Raw genomic sequence first — 22607 nt, 5'->3', positions numbered from 1 at the left:
GATCCGACGTAGGATATTCTTCTCCGTTATTTCCTCTGATAATATTTACAATTGGAATTGCTGGGTTTAAAGCGGTAGATTTCCAAAGCCGTGGCGATATTCGTATGCTTCTCTCTCCCAAGAGGGACAAATAATAATTCATATTAGTTCCAGGATGAGCGATTAAAACGGGGGTGTTCGCGTACCATCTTTCTAGATTCCAAACGACTCTTCCGAATGATCCCGTCTCATAATTAATTGCCCGGATTTTCTCCGGAAAATTTGGATCTTACATTTCACAGGCTTCCGAGTAAGGAGTTCGTGTCTTTTAAGTAGTGTATACTATGTCAATTCCGATGTCGAAAGTTATATTTGGTTATAAAATATGGATGGATCCATAATATCCTTTATTTGAATTAATGGACTGTTCATATCGTTCTTTGCTTTTTTCACTAATTTAAACCAGAAGAATTTGAAAAAAAAAGAAACTGTCCAAGTAAGTGCTACCTCTTCGGTTACAACGTTTTTGTTACTTATTAAATTAAAAGCTTAAAATATTTAAGCCCATATTTTATTATATTTACTGTATTTTTCAAAATGGAAGAAAGGTAAAAAATAAAATAAAATAAAATAGTGATTTAATATTTGACAAAAACACTGAAGTGACTCAGCTCATCTGGAACAGGATGAGAACAAAAGGAACATGTTTGAGTTTCATATTAACGAAAGTTCTGAGTTTTATCAAGTCGACTCACAATACTAAATAACAGGGTTGATGATCAAAGCATGTTGCTTGTCATCTGCAATTCAACACGAGACTCATTATAGAAAAAACAAAACAACAATAATAAAATAAAAAAACTACTTTGATCATCCCGCTGCGGTTTTTAGTCTTGTACAAACTCGACAACGTAGACAAACCTAAAATTAACACACGTGTGGCGCGAGTGCCGACATGCAGTTATTATCCAGTTGTGGTTGATTCAAAAACGAGGGAGGGTCGCTACACATTTCTCCACCCTGTTGAGAAAGACCAAGCCTCTATCATGTAGAATGATCTATCTATGTGAAAAGCTGTATGTATCGGTGCTAAACACTCCAAGGCAATGTGCAGTGGATGCCTGAAGTTTCCAACGGGCCAATATGCAATCCACCTTTCCATAGGTAAATAGTAGAAATCCTACAAACTTAGAAGTTTTCAAAACTCTTAGCGACAACCCTTTTAGGAATTAGATATTTCTAAAAATGTCATGACCACCCATCAATTGTTAATATTAATAACTTGACTTATGGGGAAAGTAGTTTAAGTGCTTTATTTTTCCGTTGTTGCAAATAGTTTTCTTTCTTGGTCATTAAGAAATACTCACGTGATGTGTTTCGGAAACATCGACAAAAAAAAAAAAAAAATCTTTGTTCTGCTAACTTATGGTAATAATCATTAAGACAGCTGCATATCCATTATGACTTAACAACCTCGGTCGAAACCTTGATTTCTACATATCAGCTGCTAATTGAGTTTTTCACACCTGCAGTTTTTTTCTATTTGATTTTTTTAAGCAGGTGACCTGTTCGCAGTTGAATCCTTACGCAATATAGGTGCTACTGAAAAGCAACAATTGACAATTGTTACATCTTGGCCATGAAATACGCATAAAATTGGTAGATGTGACGCATACAAAACACACACACACACACACAAGACTAAAATAATTGAAGAATATCTCTAACTGGCGCTCCAGTAGTAGATTACAATGTGCGAATAGAGCGTACCCTCGTGGCAGTTCAAGTAACTCAATTTCTCGTGTGTCTGTCTCATTAATAAAGGCTAACCTTATCGCATTTAGTAAAGAGGCTTACTGATTACCAAGAACGCTTAACTACGCCGAGTCATTTTCGTTACCTTTTTGAACATTCCTGCAGTTCACAATTACGAAAACCAATCTTCCCTTAAGGTGTTCTGCTCGTCTGTCCGCCAATAACTGCGCATCTCTACTAGGAGAGAGAAGATGGTGGTGGTGGGGGAGGGGGTGGAGAGTAGCGGGTTGAAGTTTAGTGCGTAAGTGGCTGGCTTTTGCTCTAAATTAATGAAATGAGGGAGCTCTCATTCTCTCTCTATCCGTAGTTGATAGAACGCAGTCCGAGCCGGCAGCAAACCCCAAGGTAATATGTCCTGTTAATTAAGTTTTGAAATGTGGCTCAAACATCCTCTTACTCACATCACAACTTACTTTTCTTTCCGTCCACTGGATCGCTTTAAAGTTATTCGCCTCTTTTGAACGACTGAACGTTTACGGTTTAACCCTTACATATTTTTGGGCAACTATATAATAATTAAAATTTAGCCCAAAAAAAAAAAAATCTTTTTTTTGAAGTGAGTTTTCAATTGGATAGGAGTGCGGATGATTAGTGTTAAAGGTGAACCGGATTTTATGATTTAAAAATTGTATTTTCTATCCTTTGTCATACAAAACAAAATCTACATGGACACATGTACGGTAATAAACGTGATTATTTTTTTTATTTTAGTTGAGGTTGGTAATGACGAAGGCAGTAAGCAGCGATCTTGCTGTGAGAGCATTTCGGTAGAGTCGAAGGTCCACACGACTGTTTAGTATGTGTGTGAAGTGACAATCCGGTATAGTTGCGTCTACTATAGCATTTGGATTTTGGTCATTCCAAAGGACAGTTGTGTGTCTCGTAAAAAAGAGCTTTCTTCGAGAAAAACAATGACATTTTCCCTGCTTCTGTTATCAGAAGTTGGACAAATTTATATTCACCCCCCCCACCCACTCACCCCGGTAATTACGAGAGATATTTTAAACTAAGTGCATGCTGCTTTTAGCCTGTGTAACCCAGCGGGAATGATATTCACTTCCATAGCGCTAAACCACCAAAAGATAAAGTTCGATTCTAATTGACAGCTAGATGATTTTTTTCGTGCACACTTTTTTAAGCCGGTTCCTGATTTGGTTAATGTTTGACACAGGCATGTAAAGTTTTTCTCCCGGAAACTCGATTTGTTTTGGTTGATTTTCTTCAGTTGCGGGACTAAAAAAAAAAAAAAGTCCCACAACTCAAGAAAACCAGCCATAGAAAACTCATGCTATTTCAGAAATAATATATAGTATTAGAGACCACGAAATAGCGGTTAGGTTGTCTACTGTAATCTCCTCCCCAGATGTCTATGAAAATCACTGTTAGCTTTTAGCAAGCTATCTGTCACGTCTACTTACTCCCTTTGGGGATAAAGGCGTTAGCAGAGTTTTTTGTTTATTTGCGCATTACGGATACTGGGCTAGTGAGATGCTTTGATGGTTCCCCGCAACCCTTCACGTTCAGTTGTAAGCTACACTTGAATACATCGCATGCGGGTTTTCTATTCTGGGACTTTTTTTTTTCTTCCATGAAATACGACTTTAAAACGGACGGAGAATCCGAGTTTGGTCCTATTTCGCGTGTTTTGTATGGCAGTGGGACGCTAATGTTTCGCATGAAGTATCTTATCTTATGGAAAAGTACAGAAGGTAAATGCTTCCTCATGTTCTTCTCTCCCCCCCCCCCGTGGACAAATTTTTTGTATGAGCCCTTTGGACTTCGATCTGTTCCGTAAGCCAAAAGAACTACTCAGTGGGAAGCATTTAACAATCATCGATGAGGTTTCTACCGATGTGATTCGACTTTTCAAACACGTGAACGAAAAATAAAATTTGCTGAGAGGAATACAAGACTTACTCAGACACTGAACATCAGTGATAATCACAATCTCCATTGTGATATCAATAATAATTGAAAACATAAAACACACTTGAGGATTATCATCCATTTGAACAATATGTAAACGTCGTTCACATGTCGCCAATGCTGGAGAGTCATCTCGCTTGATTATGATCTTATAAGTGAAGTGATTATTGCTAATAATAAACAACAAAAACTACTTAAAAATAAGCTACAGCCACGCTCACACATCGAATTTCATTCCGATTTAGATTCAACTATAAAAGTGATTCCAAGATGTGTATTGGGAATATCGACTTTAGCCTTGTTTGTTAGCTTCTGTTGCATTTTTCATAACTAAAATGAACTCAATCAACATCAAATCGATATTAATCTCTTACGGTCTTGCTCTTCCTCGATGCATTTGAAGTACCAACAGAAATGCTGCTCCATTTTGAACCTTACAAGTCTCCCTCTGTTGAAGTTGAACAGACAATCCACTTGAGAGAAGTTTAAAAAAATAATTTTTTAAAAAAAAGAGAGGCTTCTTCCACTATTTGGATTTTAACGTACTAAAACCACTGTCTGTAAAGTTTTGAAATAATAATAAAAGAAGAAAAAAAAAACGTACAGAAATCGAAAATCAGTGATGCGATTGAAGAGTATTGCATTCTTGTTCGTTCATAAGCTAGCGTGTTCTGCCATATTTCAAGTACTCTGATAAATAGGTTGGGTTTATGTGCTTGACGGCTTGATTTCCAGTCCACTAATTCCGACCAGATTCTCCTTCGAAAAAAAAAAAAAAAACTAAAAAGAGAAAAAAAAGATAAAAATATATTATAAGTGGAAACTAATAACCGGTTAAGCGGACACCATACGTCGTGATTAGTAACACGTGTTGTTGCAATGCTGCGTGGATTTTCATTGTTGTGAAAAGAAAAAAAAAAAACACAAGCGCGTGCTCCTGAGTTTGTGAATTATGTGCTGACTCCAGTTGGGAGATGACAACAAAAAGAAGTGCAGATCCCTTTAAGATGAATGGCGAAACATCATGGGACGTGTATTAGCTGAGCTGGGAAGCATAAAAATGAAAAATAAATTAACTATATTACTCTATTAGTATCAGCTACTTCAAAATATCGGGAAAAGCACATAACGAAATTTATAGACCGTTAACAAATGCGTACTCAATTCATTTGAACGTAAACACCCTTGCCAAGACACCTGACAAGAAACTCGATCCATCCTAGCCATAGAAGGGTAAATGTAATGCGAGACGATTACGATTCGTGCTCTTTACTGCCTTTCCGCGGTGTTTTTATTCGTTGTATTAATAAACTATTCTTTGGACCAACCTTACTCACACTTTAACTTTGAACTTTGGCCAATGAACGACTATTAGACTTAACGTATCGTGGAAATAAACTTTGGAATTTTGTCTGCAAACAGAGAAATTTCATTCCTGTTGGAAGTGCAGAGTCGATATTAGGCTCATGGACGAGTGAAATTAGCGTGATCAGCTTCTGTTTCCCCCCCCCCCCTAATTTATATCCATAAATGATGCGTTGCTTTTGCTGTAATTGTTGTTCTAAGAATATTACTAATTGCTTAATTAAATAGAAATGCGAGGTTTATTATGTTATTTTTCACGCAGTATTATCCCAAAAAACTGTTTTTCATTCATTGTGTTCCGTCCTTTATTTCCTAAGCTTTTTTTTTTTTTTTTTTTTTTTATGACTACAACACTCCCGAACCCACAACTGCATTACTTGACTTCAGTTCCTGCTTTATCTCAGAACTCCATTTTCATATTGGTAAAGATAACTTACTAATTACAATCAGCACATGACAGCCTTTTTTGTTCTCTCTCTCTCTGACGTTTACCAGTAGCTGTAAAGAAACGCGGTTGGCAAACCTGATTATTGTTGTGAGTTGCGTGCTTAGCTCGAGAATGGAAGTGTGAGAAAGTCAGGCGTAAACAGATTAACATATTGGTCTAGCACTTTCCCTGTAATTGTGCGCGTGTGTGTGTATGTAGATTTCAGTAGCTGCACACAGTCTCGCGGTCATACATAATTGAACTCGCGAGAGCATTTGGGTGGTAGACTATTATAGCAGAAAGAAATCGACTGTTTTTCGCTTCAAAAGATACTTATTACTTCTTATCAACTGACGCATATAAAACATTAACCTACGTGTTATTCTACACAATAAATCGCGACTTCCCTATTCAATAGCTTTAACTTCGTTGTGTTTGGAACGATGCTACATTGAGCACCAAGTAGATTTACCTACGCTCCATAGGGTTTACTTGGGAGAGAACCAAAGTTGATCAAGCACAATCCAAAGGTATCTTAAAACGGAGATAAATGACCTCCCATTATCGTTCCCCAAATCCAACAATATTTTCCAATGCGCGCGGGTTCTATAGTAATGGCACATAAATACGTGACATATTCGGAGTTATGGGTGCACTTTTGCAAGGTAATTTAATATTACACTTCCTTCCTGATATTAATTTAATTTACTGTTCCATTAATCGTACACTCGCTTCTACCAATGGATTGGGTTTCGTGCAAGGCCGCACAATTTTATGCCGATTCCTAAATCTGAGTAACCCCTTCTTGAAAGACAAGTCACGACCGTATCTAAACAACTACGGAGTTATGCACCACCTTTGCTCAAAACATTGACTTTATTACCCTATCAGAGCAAAGGTAATTTCATCGTAGAACTGACTTCACTTTATACTCGGACTCGACCGCTACGTGCTTGCTATCACTAATGCGATTGTTATTGTACTACTGCGTGGGTGCAAATGGAAGGGGACAAGTTGTCGTTACAGTGGAGGGGGGGGGGGGGGGAAGGACGATAGATAAATTTTCGGAACGATAACAAAAAAAAGAAAGAAAAAAACAGAATAGCGAAATGTTTTCGGAAGAAGCTGTAAAACTACTGAGAAAAATGATCTCCGGGTTCTCCGGATTTTTACTTTTGTTAAGGAAAAAGCATCTCCAGCAGCTGCAGCTAATAAGTTCAGCTACATAAGCGTCTATTCAATAATACTTCAGTGCTCAGAACGATGAAATTGCTACGAGAATTATCTCTGGGGTCTCCGGATTTTGTCACTAGGTAAAAAAAACATCTACGAGTGTATAGCTAATAAGTTCTCTTGCTGAGCTTTCAAGATTAAGCAATGTTGAAAGCGGAGAAAGAAAAAAAAAATAAAATAACGCGCCTAAGTTTCTCTGAAACGTAATTATGGGCAGACACCGACATAATTGAACTTCTCAAACGAATTTATTGTAAATTATTCTCCGTTTACAGTTTAATTTTCTCTTCTTCGTGCATCCTCTCTTTGTTATAGCCCAAAGATTAGTGTTTTATCCTCCGCTATTTGCCGCTCATAATGTTGTATTTCATCCGTTGTCTGTAACGATCTCCGAAGCGGTGGCGATGCAAGTCATTTACCTTAAGCTCCCTAATACTAGCTTCATCATATTTCATTTAGACTTAGCAGTGGGCAAATTGGACTTGACACGCTGATCGTTTGATTTTATTCCCCAACCCTGGACGTCACAGTTCTAAATAATGTCGGTTTGGAGTGTGACTAAGTCATTAATGTCATAAACTGAATGCGAGGAAGTGCATTGAAAGTAAATTACGAAGAAAATCTCGGCTTGTTAGAGATGCTAAAATTATCTCGAAGAAGTTGGGGAGTGTGCGTGTGTGGAAAGCAACTTAGGTGATTCATTATTTCTTCGTTTTTTTTTTTTCTGTAGAGAATTAAAATAGGCATACATCATAGATGAGATTCATGTGGACATTTTTACAACGAATGTGAGCTTCCGACTACTTCACCAAAATATCTATGGTTATTAGATGATGGTATTATGTTGATAAATTTGATGTGTTCTTTGGCTGGCTTTGTATTTGTAGCTCATAAATTCAAAATGAATAATTACCCAAACTGGAAAGTTACCACCTGTTTGCTAAATGATTCTCTGCGCAGTTTCGTTTTGGACTAACAAAGCCCTCTCTCTCTCTCTTGCATTTTCCCCTCCTTCCACCACTTTCGCTTTCTTCTGCAAGTTCTATTAAAGAGGGGCCGTAGATTAATTTTCTGCAATTCAGCTTGTATCGGTCCAGTTCTATAGAACACTCTGCCACAAAGAACGCCGTTCGAAGGGGGTTGGCGAAAGAGGGCGGAGACCGAGACTCTACCACTCGAATGTTTCTCACACCGTTAATTGAAGGCTGATATTGAGAGGGAACAAGCAAAGGTTCGGGGAGGAGGGGGGGGGAAGAGGTCGGCGCCAGGGTTCGATAAGAATAACTTCACACACAGACGCACACCCCAACCTGTAATTTTCCGGTAGTCATTCTGGTTCCTTTATGGACTCAGCCATATCACGTGACTCGACCGATCGTTCGTTCGTCGCCACCTTTCTGACCGCTAATTCTTGCCCTATTCGTTCCCCCCTCTTATTCCCCCGTAGCGTCAGAGTAAATACCCATGCACATAGATACGACGTTCGACACGACGCTGAAGACTTCGAAGCACAAGAGTAAATGGCCCACTAGGGAATTACTTCCCTCCCACTGGTCTGCAGGGAATATCTCCATGACGCGAACAGCAGTGCTTCATTTGTGTGAAGAAGTTTAAACAAATGAACATAGAGGTCGCCACGGTCTCCTAGGAACGAAATGCATTACCGTTGGTGTAAAGTCGTAATATAAATGAATACAAAATGAGTTTGGCCATTTGATACTTGGGGGTTTGTCAGTAGGGGGGGGGGGGGTTATGACGTTGATATCTCGTTAGTATCAAAATAAAAGCTTGGTTCGGTTTTTCTTTTAACGATTTTGTTGAAATACAACCGAAGTAATGGCTAACCACAGTTACGTTCAATAAGTCTTTGGAGAAGCAGATGATATCTGCAAAATTGGCTCACTGCCCACGTGATCGAAGAGTCTCTTACACGAGCGAACCATCAGCATTGCAATCAGAAGAACAAAGCGGGTACAGTGTTACGGTCCCATTACTCAGCAGGGCATCTTTACTTGTAATAGAAAACTGATCAATCTCTTTAAAATGTTTGCATTTAGTGGGAGCGCGCCCACACGCATACCTATGTTAAAAAAAGATAAGCAGTGCACAGATACTAATCGATATCGGTCCCTGGTGTTCAGAGAAAAGTTTTCATCCCTCGCCAAGAGAAAGTCAGTACTTGGCTGCAGCTGCCGTCAGGGGGCGGAGCAATTTAACACGCAACAAGTTAACAGTTTCTTGGAGCGATTCCCAACATGGATAAGGAGGATTATTTCAAATCGGAGTGAACTCCTCGGAGAGTGCCCTCTTTCCCCGTGGGTTTAGTAACGTTGTCGCTTTCCTCAACCTCCTTTTTTTTCTTTTCTACAAGCGTAGGGAAGGCAGACATTGTTTATCCAGTCTGTCAGGAGAACACTTCGAATAATTCTTGAATCTCAAATAAAAAACGAATACTAAATTCGCTTCATCGGGAGCTTTTTGTTGATTGTTAGATCCGATGGTTTCATTTGCTAAACCTCGTAATGACCAAGTTCAGTGGAGTGATTCAATTTTAGCTTCTTAGGTGCCGATTCCTTTAAGTCTTCATCTATCGAGAACCTTCGGTCCGCGTATTTCAGGAGACATTACAGCGGCGAGTTCGAATCCAACTGTGGACATGGATGTTTGTGACTGTCTTACTGTGCTGAAAGGCCACCTGCAACCCTGCCACTTCTTCTAGAAGCCTTCGATCCCGAAACCCTATGACGTACAGGAGTCACTGTACAGCCTCCACTGAGGCCGTACAGTCCAAAATAGGTTTGTTGTAGGCTGGAAAGCAGTAAAATGAGTTAAAACCAACTTACTGATTACAGGCTTTTAAAAAAAAAGAAAATCATCTCCACATGATTTCCACTGCCATTTTCGGTCTGTTTTACATTAAGGAATTCAGCCGATAGCAATGGTTTCTCATATGGATGGTGAATCCAATTCATGGATGGCTACTAAATTTTTAATATTGCTTTGAAAAGATCAGATACTTGTTTCCACACATTTATATCAATTAGGTCGTAAATAAGTCAAAATTATTTGGGTGTAGAGTAGAATTAGATAACGTTTGAATAATTGTATAAAAAAATTGAAATTCTTCTTAAGAACGTAAATATTTAGTATTTAAAGACTCCATATTTGTTTATTAAAAATAGAACAAAAATATTGGTTATCCATTCGTTGAGGATGAATAAAAACATTTTAAAAAACTAACTCGACATTACGAATATTTAAAAATATTTAAACCACGTCTGTATTTTGATCAATGTTCACTGGAAGTCCAATGTTATCTGTTCATCGTACTTTGGTCGACTTCGTGGGCTTGAAGGAGTCTAGAGATCATCGGGCACATTTTCTCTCTAAGGCATTGTTTCAACGGCGAAGGCATGCACACTTGAGTGTACGTGCAATGATTACGAGTAGTTGAGCGGAATTTCTCTGGCCACCTAATGCTTCTTACTCGAATTAAACTTTCGGATAGGAACCGCTAATTTACGCCACTGTTTACGATACAATTGTGCGCAACCAGAAAGGGGAGAAAAAAACCCCACCAGAACTCCGATTAATTACTAAAAAACAGACGCTGCTAATTATTTATCGATGCGGACTGTGCGGTAACTAAATTAAGACGAAGTGCACAGCAACCCTCCTCGCTTGAACTCTGTTTCTGCCACTCGTAATTGCGACCCTTCCTTCTCCAACACTTGGCGATTAATTTTTTGGGTTGCATTTTTTTTTTTTTTTTTTTTGTGTGTTTCTTAAGATGGCTAATTATAAAGTTTGATAAGAGTCTCTATCGGGTTTGGCAAAGACTGGAAGAAATAACCGGAATCTTGGGACTGTTTTGTTTATAAGGTAGGGAAACGTTTTTATTATTTTTTTATGTTTTGTTTTGTTCTTCTCAGTATCCATTATGGTTTCTAGTTACTCGGTATCAAGCAGTGGCGTAACTGCTTTCTCTCTCTCTCTCTCTCTGTGCGTGTGTGTGTGTGTGTGTGTGTGTTCTCTTGTGGGCGCACTGCGATGTTATTGTTTACATGGATGTTTTTGAGGCCAAAGAAAACATATGGAGATGATCTGAGGAATTTAAGATGGTGTAGTAATAATCTTGTATACTGACGTCATTTGTCATTGCAGCCATTGCAATTGGAGCTGTTTTGAACTTATGTACTGTATACAGTGCATTAATACTCCTTTGTATTAATTTTAAAGCAATAAACTATTATAACCTTAAGTCGTGAACTATTATAATCATGATGTAAACCAGCGCTTCCCAAACTGTGGACCGCCGCCTCCTTGGGGGGGAGCGTAAATTTTGTTTAGGGAAGCCGTGAAATAATGAAAACAAATTAAAAATATTTTAATACTACTAAGTAGATTTTTTTTTATCTTAAAAGAAACGTATTAAATTTTATTATTTCTTTTTTGTTAATTTTTATATTTTAATGGAAAAAAAAACATTGGTGTTGGTTCACAAATTTTGCTTCCTGCGTATTTCGGCGCTTAATGAATATTAGTAAATATACGCTTATTCGTATAAGTTTCATTTCAAAGGTATTGATAAGAAACACAAAGATTACAAATGTAAAATATTGAATATAAATACAATAAATATTATAACAATGTCTATATTACGATTTTTTTTTTCGATGGGCGCCGTGAAATATTTTAATTTTTTCAAACGGGGCCTTGGCATCCATGAGTTTGAGAAGCACTGACGTAAACAGCCCATATTAGAGGGAGTTGCATAAAGACTTGACCAGCTTGCAATGGTTGATCTTTAAAGCTCTTTTAGCGATTGTGAACTATCGCGACCATTTCGCAGGGTGAAGTACCGAATCTTTGTTCCGAACATTTCACATTTCAGGGACTCTTTACGCACCCTTCTCTCTCTCTCTCAAGATCCTTCGTAATAGATCCACATTTAGCGAAGGCGTTCTTTTAGTTCTTTAAAGCGTTCTTGGTAGTGGCGGAATGCAAACGCATTCCTTGGCATACCTTCCCCTAAAAGAACCGTAGTGAGATGAAATTGGTCGTTTTCTTAAGGAGTTGTCATTTTCTTAAGTCGCCGATATAGCACCAATCTGCTGCTGTAAAGAGTATCGGTGGGGTTAACAGGACTTGATACGTCCTCGTGTTAAATGAAATTTGATGTGCAGAGATTTTCACGTGAACTTTATCATTCGCATGAAGATTCTAGAGTTAGATATGGAGAGTAGGTTGCGAGGCGAACGAGCAGAATCTTTAAAGGTTTCGAGGCCATTCAAGTTGGGAGAATTATGATGGATTCTTAGGCCCCGGATTAATTTTATGCTTGTTTAGGAGATTTTTATTTTATTTTTCATTTGTGTGCAGGATGATATTGAAATTCGTTGTATGGATAAACTGAGAAGGATTAGACACCCGTCGACACAGTGGCGTAGCTAGAGCTTTTGCCGCCCCTCTCAATACACACCAAAAATATTACCAAAAGTCAAAATGACGTATGGGGAAATAAATTAAAACACTGTTTATTTTAGTTGTAAGTATAGTTGTTAAGAAACTAATTATTAATTAAGTAATAAAAACTACTAAGTGAACATAAAGAATCGAAAAATAAAATTTGCGTCTCACGTGAAAAGTGCAGCCCAGGGCGACCTCCCCCCCACCTACCCAGCTACGCCACTGCCGACAAGATTGTAATGGCGATTGGTAAAGGAGGTGAGCAGTGAGTGAAAACTCGGTTTTTCATCATACTCTAAAAAATAAAAAAAATTAAATTAAAAAAAAAACTATTACAATCGCTACATCCCCTAATATTCCGTGAGGGCTCAAATATCAATAAACGATAATTTTTTCGGAAAACAGAAACCCCTCCCTCCAGACCTGTCGTCATTCGAGTTCTGGTCCTTTCGCTTGTCAAACGAACTCCATTTGTGCTCCGCCACCGGATCACGAGAAGTAATTAGGAGTGCCGTTCACTGGAATAAAGCAATTCATTAGGCGCGCGATGAATGCCGGCGAGCAGTGCGATACAGCCATGTAAATCTCGGCGGCTCACAAAAGGAGCTTCGCCACCGCATGAAGTCTTTTAGGACGCCACCTACATGCCGAACAGATAAGAGCGACATTTTCCCCGCACCCAAGATAGGTTATGGCACAAATCGTCCGAAAATTGATCACTCGCATCCCACATCTTCTACGCTCGGTTAGAACCTTCGAAAGAAAAGACCGAAGAATAATATCATCGAAAGAGGGGGGGGGGTATGGGGGGGATAAGTTAGAGAACGAATTAACGCGCCCGTTTCGGGGACTTGATTTAGCAGAATCGCGCGTGCGACGAACCGGGGGGGGGGGGAGACGAGTTTCGACCCATTCGAATCGAGTTACGAAAATGGAAGCAGGCCGTCTGCACCGAGTCTCTCCTCTCTTCCTCCCCACCCCGGTCTACGCCTCCACCCGCTCTAGTGAGCGTCCGTCGCGATGCTATTGATGACTTCATTTACATGTGCATTTGCTTTCAGTGAACTTCGATATGTTAGCGCGAGCCAGGCGGATGACACCGAATAATGCCGTAATGTGACACTGATCTGCGCCCGAGTTGCGTTTCTCTCCCCCCCCCCTCCCCCCAGTCCGTACCTAACCCAGACTGTGTCCCTCCATTATGTAGTCATCTGCGGGAGAGTAAGCGATAATCTCACGTGCCGAAACCACGTGGATTCACTAGTAGTAATAATGGGTTGTCAGTATTGATTTGGTAGTTCTGGCATCTTCTGAAGCTGTCATCGGGTCTATTGCTGCCACCGAATCTCTTCTCTCCTTATCGCATTCCTCCAGCTCAGAATAGGCTGGATAAATTACCGTCCAAGCTATTTCCTCTTTCAAATGATAAAATTACATCTGGCAGGGAAATATCACTCTCATTGGAAGAAGTTATGTTGTATTTCCCTAGTCGGCAGAGAATTGCTAGCATTTTTTTTCCCCTTTTCTTTCTAATGTGACACGATAGAAAGAACAAATTTCATTGGATGCGTGTTCGACTTTTTCTTTTCTCTTCGATGTAAAGAGCAGTCATAATAAAAAAAAAAAAGGGGAAAAAAAGAAAAGAAAAATAAACTCTTTTGACATATTGACGTTGAAAAACGAGTACAAATAGGTCCATTTCTGTTGATACATCACGTGCTTACTGTTTCGCGAGGTATACTATAGGTGGCTTGGCTTACCACGTTCACGCGCCTTAGACCTGCATTGTCCTATTTGAAAATGACATCAAATGCAGAGGGGAACGTGCGAGGCGTGCCACGTTCACACTTTTTGCATTTCAAGTGATGGCATTGTTGACACTTGAAAATGATGAAAGCCTTCGCTGGAACGAACTGTTTAGATGTAGCGGGAGCAATGGATAAAAAGAAGAAAGTGGAAATAGAAATCCAATGGGTAGGATATGGAAATTGAACATTCGACAATGTTAAGACCCTCATTTAAAGAGTTATCTCAAATGATGTTGACATGTGGAAACATTTATTTTTTTTAAAAAAATCCTTCGAAATGAATCTTATTCAATCTTACAAGTAAAAGTCAATAGTTAGACTGATTCATCAAGATTGGCTAGCATCAGTGGACACAAACAACTTGGCGTCATTGTACGGATACACCACAGCTAATCCACCAATCAGAAAGCCTTCCACCGACAAAATTAGTCATTTGACGGTAGTAACAAGGAGGAGCTTCGTCTCGCTCCACCAGAAATGCATTGCCAAGGTCTACCAGTTAATTTTCTTTGGCTGTCCCGTCCTAGCGTGCCACTCAGTGGTCGCCTTTTGGTTTTTAGCGTCACAGAGCTTTTAAGGATGCAAATGATTGCTAACGTGTTAAGGGGGAATTCATCAAATAATATCATAATAACTCTATCTGCAGTATAAAAATTGAATTGCTTCATCCTATCGTTGAGTTGGATTGTTTGGAGCGATTACAACTTGGAAATTTTAGGTGGATGCTGTAAAATCAGATGATTGCGGCATCCACAGGTGTTGACTGGCCAGCAATTACAGATTTCGATTTATGAAATCGCAGTACTTTCAGAGTCGCCATCTGGTGGCCAAGGTTGGAGTTACGGCAACTCTCGCGAATGCATCAGGAACTTTAAAGACTTTGATTGACTTCGTTTGCTGCTGTTATTCTTCACATAATCCACACCTCAGTTGTACAATCAATAGTCCTCACTGATTACCATTCGCATCAGGATTCACATTCTCCATCCGAATACATTAATCCTCTTGTTCCGTCACCTTCGGGACACAAAATACGAACCGGAGATAGAAATGAAGTTCTTATTATTGCCACCTCAATACTTTTCGAACATTTCTCATCCTTGCGTATCGTCCAATGTCAACAACGCATTAAGATTCCAACGAAAATCTTATTAATGGATGTTTACTTGCAAGTAGAGAATATTCTCAAGGTGCATACAGAACAGATATCAACCCCAATCACGTCAGCCTCTTCAAATAAGTCGTCGTAGTCTATGATTCGTGCTTTGCGTTAGGAAAACCGATCCCCCATTTACTGTATAAGAAAAGGGGAAACAAGGCAAGAGAGTGCTTTTCTATCTTATCCCCCCCCCCCGTTCAAACAAGAAGCTTTTCAACGTTCTTTATTAGCGTGCATTTTGATAACTAAATTTCTTCGTTACAACATCACAATAATGTTATTTCACCGACTTGAGCTTCATCTAATTACAATGTTAAGACATAAGAAAGAAGGCGAATACCTTGATTCATTACCTGCTGCTTAACAACCTCCTGCAAAATCATTATCCAATGCCTACCAATTACCATCTACTGCAGGTTGTCATGGTAACCGCTAGTACTAGTGAAAAATCAGATATTGCGAATACATTATTTTATTATTTGTAATGAAAGAGAGAATTTCACTCTCTTCCTTCTATCCGACATGAAATAGCGTTTTGCTCCAAGTAAGAGAAACCTTACAATATCTTGGGATGGGGGTGGGAGGTCAAAGGTTACGATACTATTAGTCACCAACTGTAAAGGAACGATTGCGATATGTTTGGTAACCCTTAACTGAGTTTAGGAGAAAAACAGACTAAGAAGAACAGTCCTCCTTAAAAACTGATTGTAAAGCTTCAATTACCATCTTCTGCAGGTTGCCATGGTAACCGCTAGTGAAAAACCAGATATTGCGTTCTTACAAAATATTAAAACCTCAAATTCTTACTTGCCATATTAACGAAATGATAACAGCGTTGACAACAAGGATCTCGGACAGAACAATACCTTTTTCCGTATCGCATGTTTCCTAATTTTACGGTGATCCAGGCAACACTTATTGAAAAATAAAAACACGAACTTGCTAAAGAAAATGTAACTAAGCTGTGATTGTAATGGTTGACGCTCCATATATGAATTACGTCCGTAGGAAAGAGATTACCGGGGCATAATCCTACCGTGGGCAAAGTGTAGTTCTTGGATTACGTTAACATTTGGTAAGACGCCAATCAAGTGTGCTGGAGAATAAAGAACAATCATTTAAAGTGTTAGTCCGTCCCGGAGGTGAATGTTTGGTCCCTTTGTATTGCAGTTGGTGTCCGTTTTGACTCCGACTGAGTATCTGCGTGCTCATGCGTGATACCCGCACGGTCCTTTGATCCGAAGAGATTCAGTTCATCTCTTTGCCCTTTCCACCCTTGGAGGGGATTTAGCAACGTTTCCATCTAAATTACTAGCTTCATCTCCGGCCGCTTGTCAAGATACGTAGCAACACTGAACCGCTCCAACCTTCGCAGAAGCGACGAGGTCACCTTATCGAGCTTCTGCAGACACCGCCTATTTCATCCCCCCATTTTCTTCGCTCCCTCTTCCAGTCTTTTCATGGGCTCCAAGCGCTACATAATTTCACGGTTCGTTCTTAACGGTGTGGGTGGTTGTGTTAGTGTTGCTTGCCGAAGAAGTCTGGGTTTGAGGATTATAAAGTTGTCTGCGAAAGTTATATCCTACTCAGACACATGTCAACTACTCCGTGCTCCCTTAGCCTCTGAGCAGTGTTGGTTTTGAGAGATCTTAATCTATCCAATTTGATCGTTTATTTTTTAATACACAGTGGTATACCTGACTTCGAAATGTGCGCTGAGTTCTATGCATGAAACCCCTGTTTTGCCATTCGTTTTTCACACGTAAAATGAACGATTTTTTTTCTTTTCATTGTTGGCATAAAGTTAATTTGAATCAAATTGTTGTATGGCAATCATAACGAAGTTATGATTGCCATGACAACTACTTTTTGTTAACGTTAAGATTTGTTCATTTCAAAGCATGTGATGACTCAAAATGTTTCAGACCAATCAGTGTTCTGAAAGTAACAATGAATGTAAACTTTGAATGTTAACAAAGTTGTTGTCATGACAATGATAACTTCGCTTTATTTATTTATTTTTTTTTTTTGCTTGTGTATTTCTGCAATAGAAAGTGTGTACATTTGATTAAACAATTGTTTTCTACTTGAGCTTCATTTATTTATCTTTTACAAAAGCAATTATTACTTTGTATTGATTTTTTTTTATTTACTCTAAATGGACTCTTGCAATACCATCACGTAGTCCATTACTCACGCCGTTCTCGATGATACCTAAGAGTAAAATACGTGATGCTATAATTCCTATTCTCACTTTACCTAAATTACACTTTCAAACAATGCAATGCGAGAGATATCATGTAACTTTGCTTTTATTGTATTAAACATTTATATAATCTTTTAACAAATTCCTATGCGTACAGTAGTCATTGAAACCAGTGAAAGAGTCGCATCAACTGTGAAATATGTCCTTTATTGATTTTGTCTCTTTGAGTAATAATCGAGCACCGAAGCTGTACTATAATTTTAAGGAGATTATGTAGGTAAGGACCGTGTTTTTTATTTTTTTTATTAAAAAAATAAACACGAGTTTCTCTCTAAAGCCATAAAACTAAAGTGCTTTCAAAGTTCCGATATTAAGAGGAAACGCGAGATTTGTGAGTGGCTGTCATTTGACCCTTGGCATTTTCCTTTCCAGATTTTTTCCCCCCTTAACGATTCCTTAACTATGCTCTGATGTCTAAGGAGACTTTCCGGAGATGTAGTTTGTGTTTTTTTTTTGCAGTTAATTCAGTGTGAAATTTACGCCAAATCTGGCTAAGTTATACGAGAAACTCTCGGTGTAAAGTATATGCTAATTCCGATTAGTATTTGTATATAAGGTCTCAATGGACTCTCAGGTTAGCTCATGAATTGAATTTTTTTGACAGTAGAGGGCGTGCAAACCTACGAAAGGCATCTTTTAGTACTGTTATGTGTGTACGGAGAAACACTGATGATCCCAACGGTCTCGGCTGACAACATTTATATGAGTAATAACTGAGTCGTCACATTGAGAAAAATGACAATGCCAGCTCGCGCTAGGGATAGTTCCCCCTTAGACCATCTGCCACAAGTGAACAGCATCGCAGATGCCAGGCTTTTATCAAAGGTCTTTCTCTGCATTGACCCATAGTTAGCTCTCCTTGTAGGGAGTACCGATCAGCGGAACTGGGAGGGCGCTTATAAGCCCTGACAGTGATCTTTCCCCCTACTCCCCCCTCTCTCTCTCTTTCTCCCTTCAACTCTTGATGTTCGACATTTCTAGCGGGGGTGGTATTCATTAGCGAAATGAAATCTTTTGCTAAAAGCTTTAGGCGCGCGCGCGTGTGTGTGTGTGCATAAAAAAAAAAAATTAAAGTTCGTCACTTGGGTGATGGTTTAAGTGCATTTCAATTACGGCGTTCTCTCTCTCTTTCCTTTCATTTTCAAACAAAGACTCGCTTATTACATTAACTGGGCTTCAAATAATGAACAAAGGACACAATGAGTGGCATGCGGAGTACGTGTGAGGTCCGGCATAGCAATTTCAAATAGAGAGGATATTCGTAGCTAAAAAAAAAAAAAAAGTTACAGGAATTTTGTTATCAACATTTTATGGTGTTCGCAGGCGAACCATCAAGGGTCCTGTAAATTTTGTTCAGTATCTTAAAGGTTGACATCGCGTACGCATACATCTTATTTCGAATGATGCAGTGTAGGATCGAGTGTAATCGTAACTGATTTCAACTCGCAAATCTGTAGTCTATATAAGACTTGCGTAACGCCAGAAAAGAAAAAAAAAACCTCTCTCTTTCTTTCTCTCTGACAATTTTTCTTTGTGCCAAAGTGCGCCCAAAAGGATACTGTCTGCAATTTTCATCCTTCTTTCTCTTCTGAAGTCATAAAACTACATCGCTGTTGCATTACCGGGAAGGAGCAAAACAGTCCCGATAGGAAGGTCACGTCTGGAAGCCGGCTTGTAAAGAAAATGAAATAAGAAGTCGCTCCATAAATAATGTACTCTTCCCTTGCAACTCCGAGAGAAAGAACGAAGATGCAAAGATCAGCTTGTATCAGTCAAACAGTGATTATATCTGACGCTTCCCTTACACAAAGAGCACAAAACGTGGATGGACTCAAATAAGTCAGACTTCTTCGAAGATGGCTGCACCACTATCAAGAAAAAGAGGAAATAAGAAGATAGAGAGATAGTATGAGCTCTTGGATTTAAGTAATTCGAACCTTATGGGAAGAATTGTCCGATAAAGATCAGTGGAAGAATAATTAGGTGGAAGAAAAGGGGTGGTAAACGTCCCCCGTATATAAGATCGAAAAAAAAAAACATCCGTTCGACTCAACAACTGTCTAAGGATGCAAAAAGTAAAGGTTCTGGGACTCGGAGAAAAAGTGGGGGGGGGCATCATCTGGGATACGACTTTTTCTATTTTTTTTTTTTTTTTTTTTTTAACTAAGACTTAGAAGCGATAATAAGAGTCTGAAGCAGGCACCCTTTAATTACAGTGTTTGGGATTCATCTCGGAAGTGGTAGATATGAGGGGGATGACGAGAATATCGTGTTCTCTTGTTCCTTTGCTAGCCAACCTGTCATTAAAGTTGCAGTCAGTCGTGCGAGGATCTTATCTCCAACCATGCATATCAAAGTGTGTGTGTGTCCGTCTTTTCGCACTCTAAGTCTTCTATGATTAGGGTCTCGCACCTTTTCTATCCTCCGAGAAACAGATTACCATCAGCAATGCTGCGTTCGGGGAAGTGTCAAAAATCTCACACTACCTCGCCAAAGTGCTCTGTTTCTCTTCTCTTCTCTTCTCTCTCTCTTTCCCCTCTTTTATTTCCTTCGCCTCGTTCGTATCAGATACGTTTGTCGCATTCATATAAAGAACTGAGGAAGCGGGTGGGGTGAGGGGGGAGAGGGTCTGCAAACCGCGTTACTTGATTACATTTGAGCTTTGAGGTGTGTGGTTGTTATCTTTTCGTTTCGTAGCCCTTTTATCGCGCGCTTTTCTCTCTCTCGTCCCTACTAGATCGCCGTACGGTTATCAACTTAGCAGTACACTGACGGTAAGTGGCTGAGGCACGAGACGGGAAAGAGATTGGGGGGTAGAAAGGGGAGGGGGGAAAGAAAGTAAAGTAACCTTTATACAAAGAACGCGCGATGCTGTTCCTGAATAACTCTTCCATTGCGTTTGTCCGAAGCTGAGCCCTACGATGACCCCCACCGTAAGATAGAATCTCGGGACATTTTGCACGTTTGACCCTCATCATTTCGTACCGTTTTCACTCTTCGAAGAACTTTTGTGATCGTAGCACGTGATGTGAACTCTTGACGGTTGAGGGGTATTGAGTTCCAATGGTGCACGGGGAAACAAAGGGGATAGGAATTTGGGAGTTTCTTCTTCTCCAGGAGGAAGCAGAACAATTCGAAGGAAACATTTCAGTTCTGGGGATGATAAAATAGCAAATGGTTAGCTGGCCTTCTTTTTTTTGATCCTCTGTATTTGTGTCCCGAATGGTCCATCTAACCCTATCCGTTACCTTATTGGATTGATAAGCTAATGGGTATGTTTAGATGAATTTAAGTAATTAACTAAATATCCCTGTCGGTTATTTTAAACTCGCTTCTTGAATCACAAGAGAAATACTGACAGAATCGGGTGTTGATGCTAACCCAGAGACGAAAGTATCACGTGACAAACCACCGTTGATTACTAACTTAGCCAAGAACAACAACTATTCGTTATTTCTTCGATGAATCGAGAAAATCCTGATTTGAAATAATTCGTTTAATAAAGCTCAACCTAACTGAATGCTGTTAACGTTCTGCTCAAGCTATCCCGCTTGTGCCTGCAACTGATGAGGCTTCTCATCTAGAAACAGGCGAATATGATGGACGCTTTTTTATGTGGCGATTACTGTGGTCAACTCGATTCGATTGCATTCGTGTCTTTTGCAAATTAACTCAAGTCTGTTTCGTTGAATGAATTCTTAGATATTCGTTTGCAGTAATCGATGATTAATTATTTCCTTCTTTCAGGATTGTTTGCTGTCTGAAGAAGTAAATACTTAGAGCTGCGTCTGTCGAGATTCTCCTGTCAAAAAAGCGGTAAGTATTATTATTAGGATTATTATCTGTGCGCGCGTTAGTAGACAATTTATTCATCTAAGAGATCGTATACAAACATAGACGTCCGCAGAGGGGGGGGGGGGGACAAACGGGCACTTGCCTCCCCTCGTGATCTACTTGTGAAAAAAAAAATTAAATAATTAAATAAAAAATGTATTGATGTAATTATTTGTTTCCATGCTTCCCCCCCCCCCCCCCGGAAAATTTTCTGCAGACGTCCATGTATACAAATTACAATTGAGGTGAAGGGGAGGGGTTAAACTGGTGACAATAGGCTAAATGCGTATTATATTATATAAAACACTTTTTCTAGACAACAGGAACTAGTGAGGAATATCTATTTTTTTTTTTTAAATTTATAGATGGGCCCTAGTATATAGAATAGACCATCCTTCGCATTTACTGAAATATGCGGATCGTTCATTTTATATGGAAAAAGTGTCGAGTCTGGAGGATCCTCTGTGTGCATGTGTTACCCTATCCCGCGAAACAGTCCCAAAAAAAAAAAAAAAAAAGTTTTCCTTAACTTGAAGTACGCGTGTGGAAACGTCTTGGAAGTGAGTGTAATCACCTGACCATGCATGGCAGGAGACAGAAATGCGTGAAATAGTGCCGAGCAACAGTTCCTACACACCACTGCCTGCTTTCAAGGCTCTGAAACAACCCAAGTGTTGTTTAGCGAGAAGAGGCGCATTTGTTGTCACGTGTCTTTGTCGACAGATCGCGCGTTGGCAACTCTACGGAGTGCTAGTTTAGTCTGACGACCATCCGAAGCTTTTAGGTATTTGTAACACTCAGCTGATAGACTTCATCCCTGCTCTGGTTGGCAGTGATGGCATCCTCCCCCCCCCTTCCCCCCTCACCTTTTTCAAGCTTCTTGAACCCACAGCTTCTTTGCGAAGTACAGAAGGAAGGAGGGGGAAGTTTGCGTCCTAAGTCTGTTTATTTATGGACCACCCGCGTGACGACATTTTCATAGACAAGGGGTGGATCGGAAAACCGCCGCAGTGTATCAGCCACAAAAAAAAAAAAAAAAAAAAGTAAGCGATGGGTGGGGATGACGGGGGTTGGAAATGTACGACATCATTTCCTGAAAGTGTCATGTTTTGCTGGGTCTGGCAGTCACTGTACGCTCTAAAGATAGCTTTGGGAGGGAGCAGATTGATAGTGAGGTGTCAGCCTACACGACAGACCAGCAGCTCCGAAATCCCATAAATCAATAGTGCTTTGCTGACAGACGGGCTACCACAAGGGCGGCGTGTCGGTGAGGGGAGGAGAAAAGGAGCACATCATCCTAAATCTTTGTGCACATACTTTGGTTTT

General features: G+C 39.6%; 1 protein-coding gene across 1 annotated transcript in view; it reads left to right on the top strand.

The window, feature by feature from the left end:
• Nucleotides 1–22607, top strand: part of LOC150109208 (plexin-B-like) — a 792153-nt gene that overhangs the window by 91822 nt on the left and 677724 nt on the right. The window contains exon 3 of the mRNA XM_090406262.1: nt 21195–21263. The gene's annotated coding sequence lies outside the window, so the exon portion shown is untranslated. The remainder of the gene's footprint in view (nt 1–21194; nt 21264–22607) is intronic.

Source organism: Typopeltis vanoorti, chromosome 2 (assembly GCF_054136105.1).
Source record: "Typopeltis vanoorti isolate ZY-2024b chromosome 2, IOZ_Tvanoo_1.0, whole genome shotgun sequence".
Lineage (NCBI taxonomy): Eukaryota > Metazoa > Arthropoda > Arachnida > Uropygi > Thelyphonidae > Typopeltis > Typopeltis vanoorti.
The sequence above is the reverse complement of the archived record's forward strand: the minus strand, read 5'-3'. Positions and strand labels throughout refer to the sequence as shown.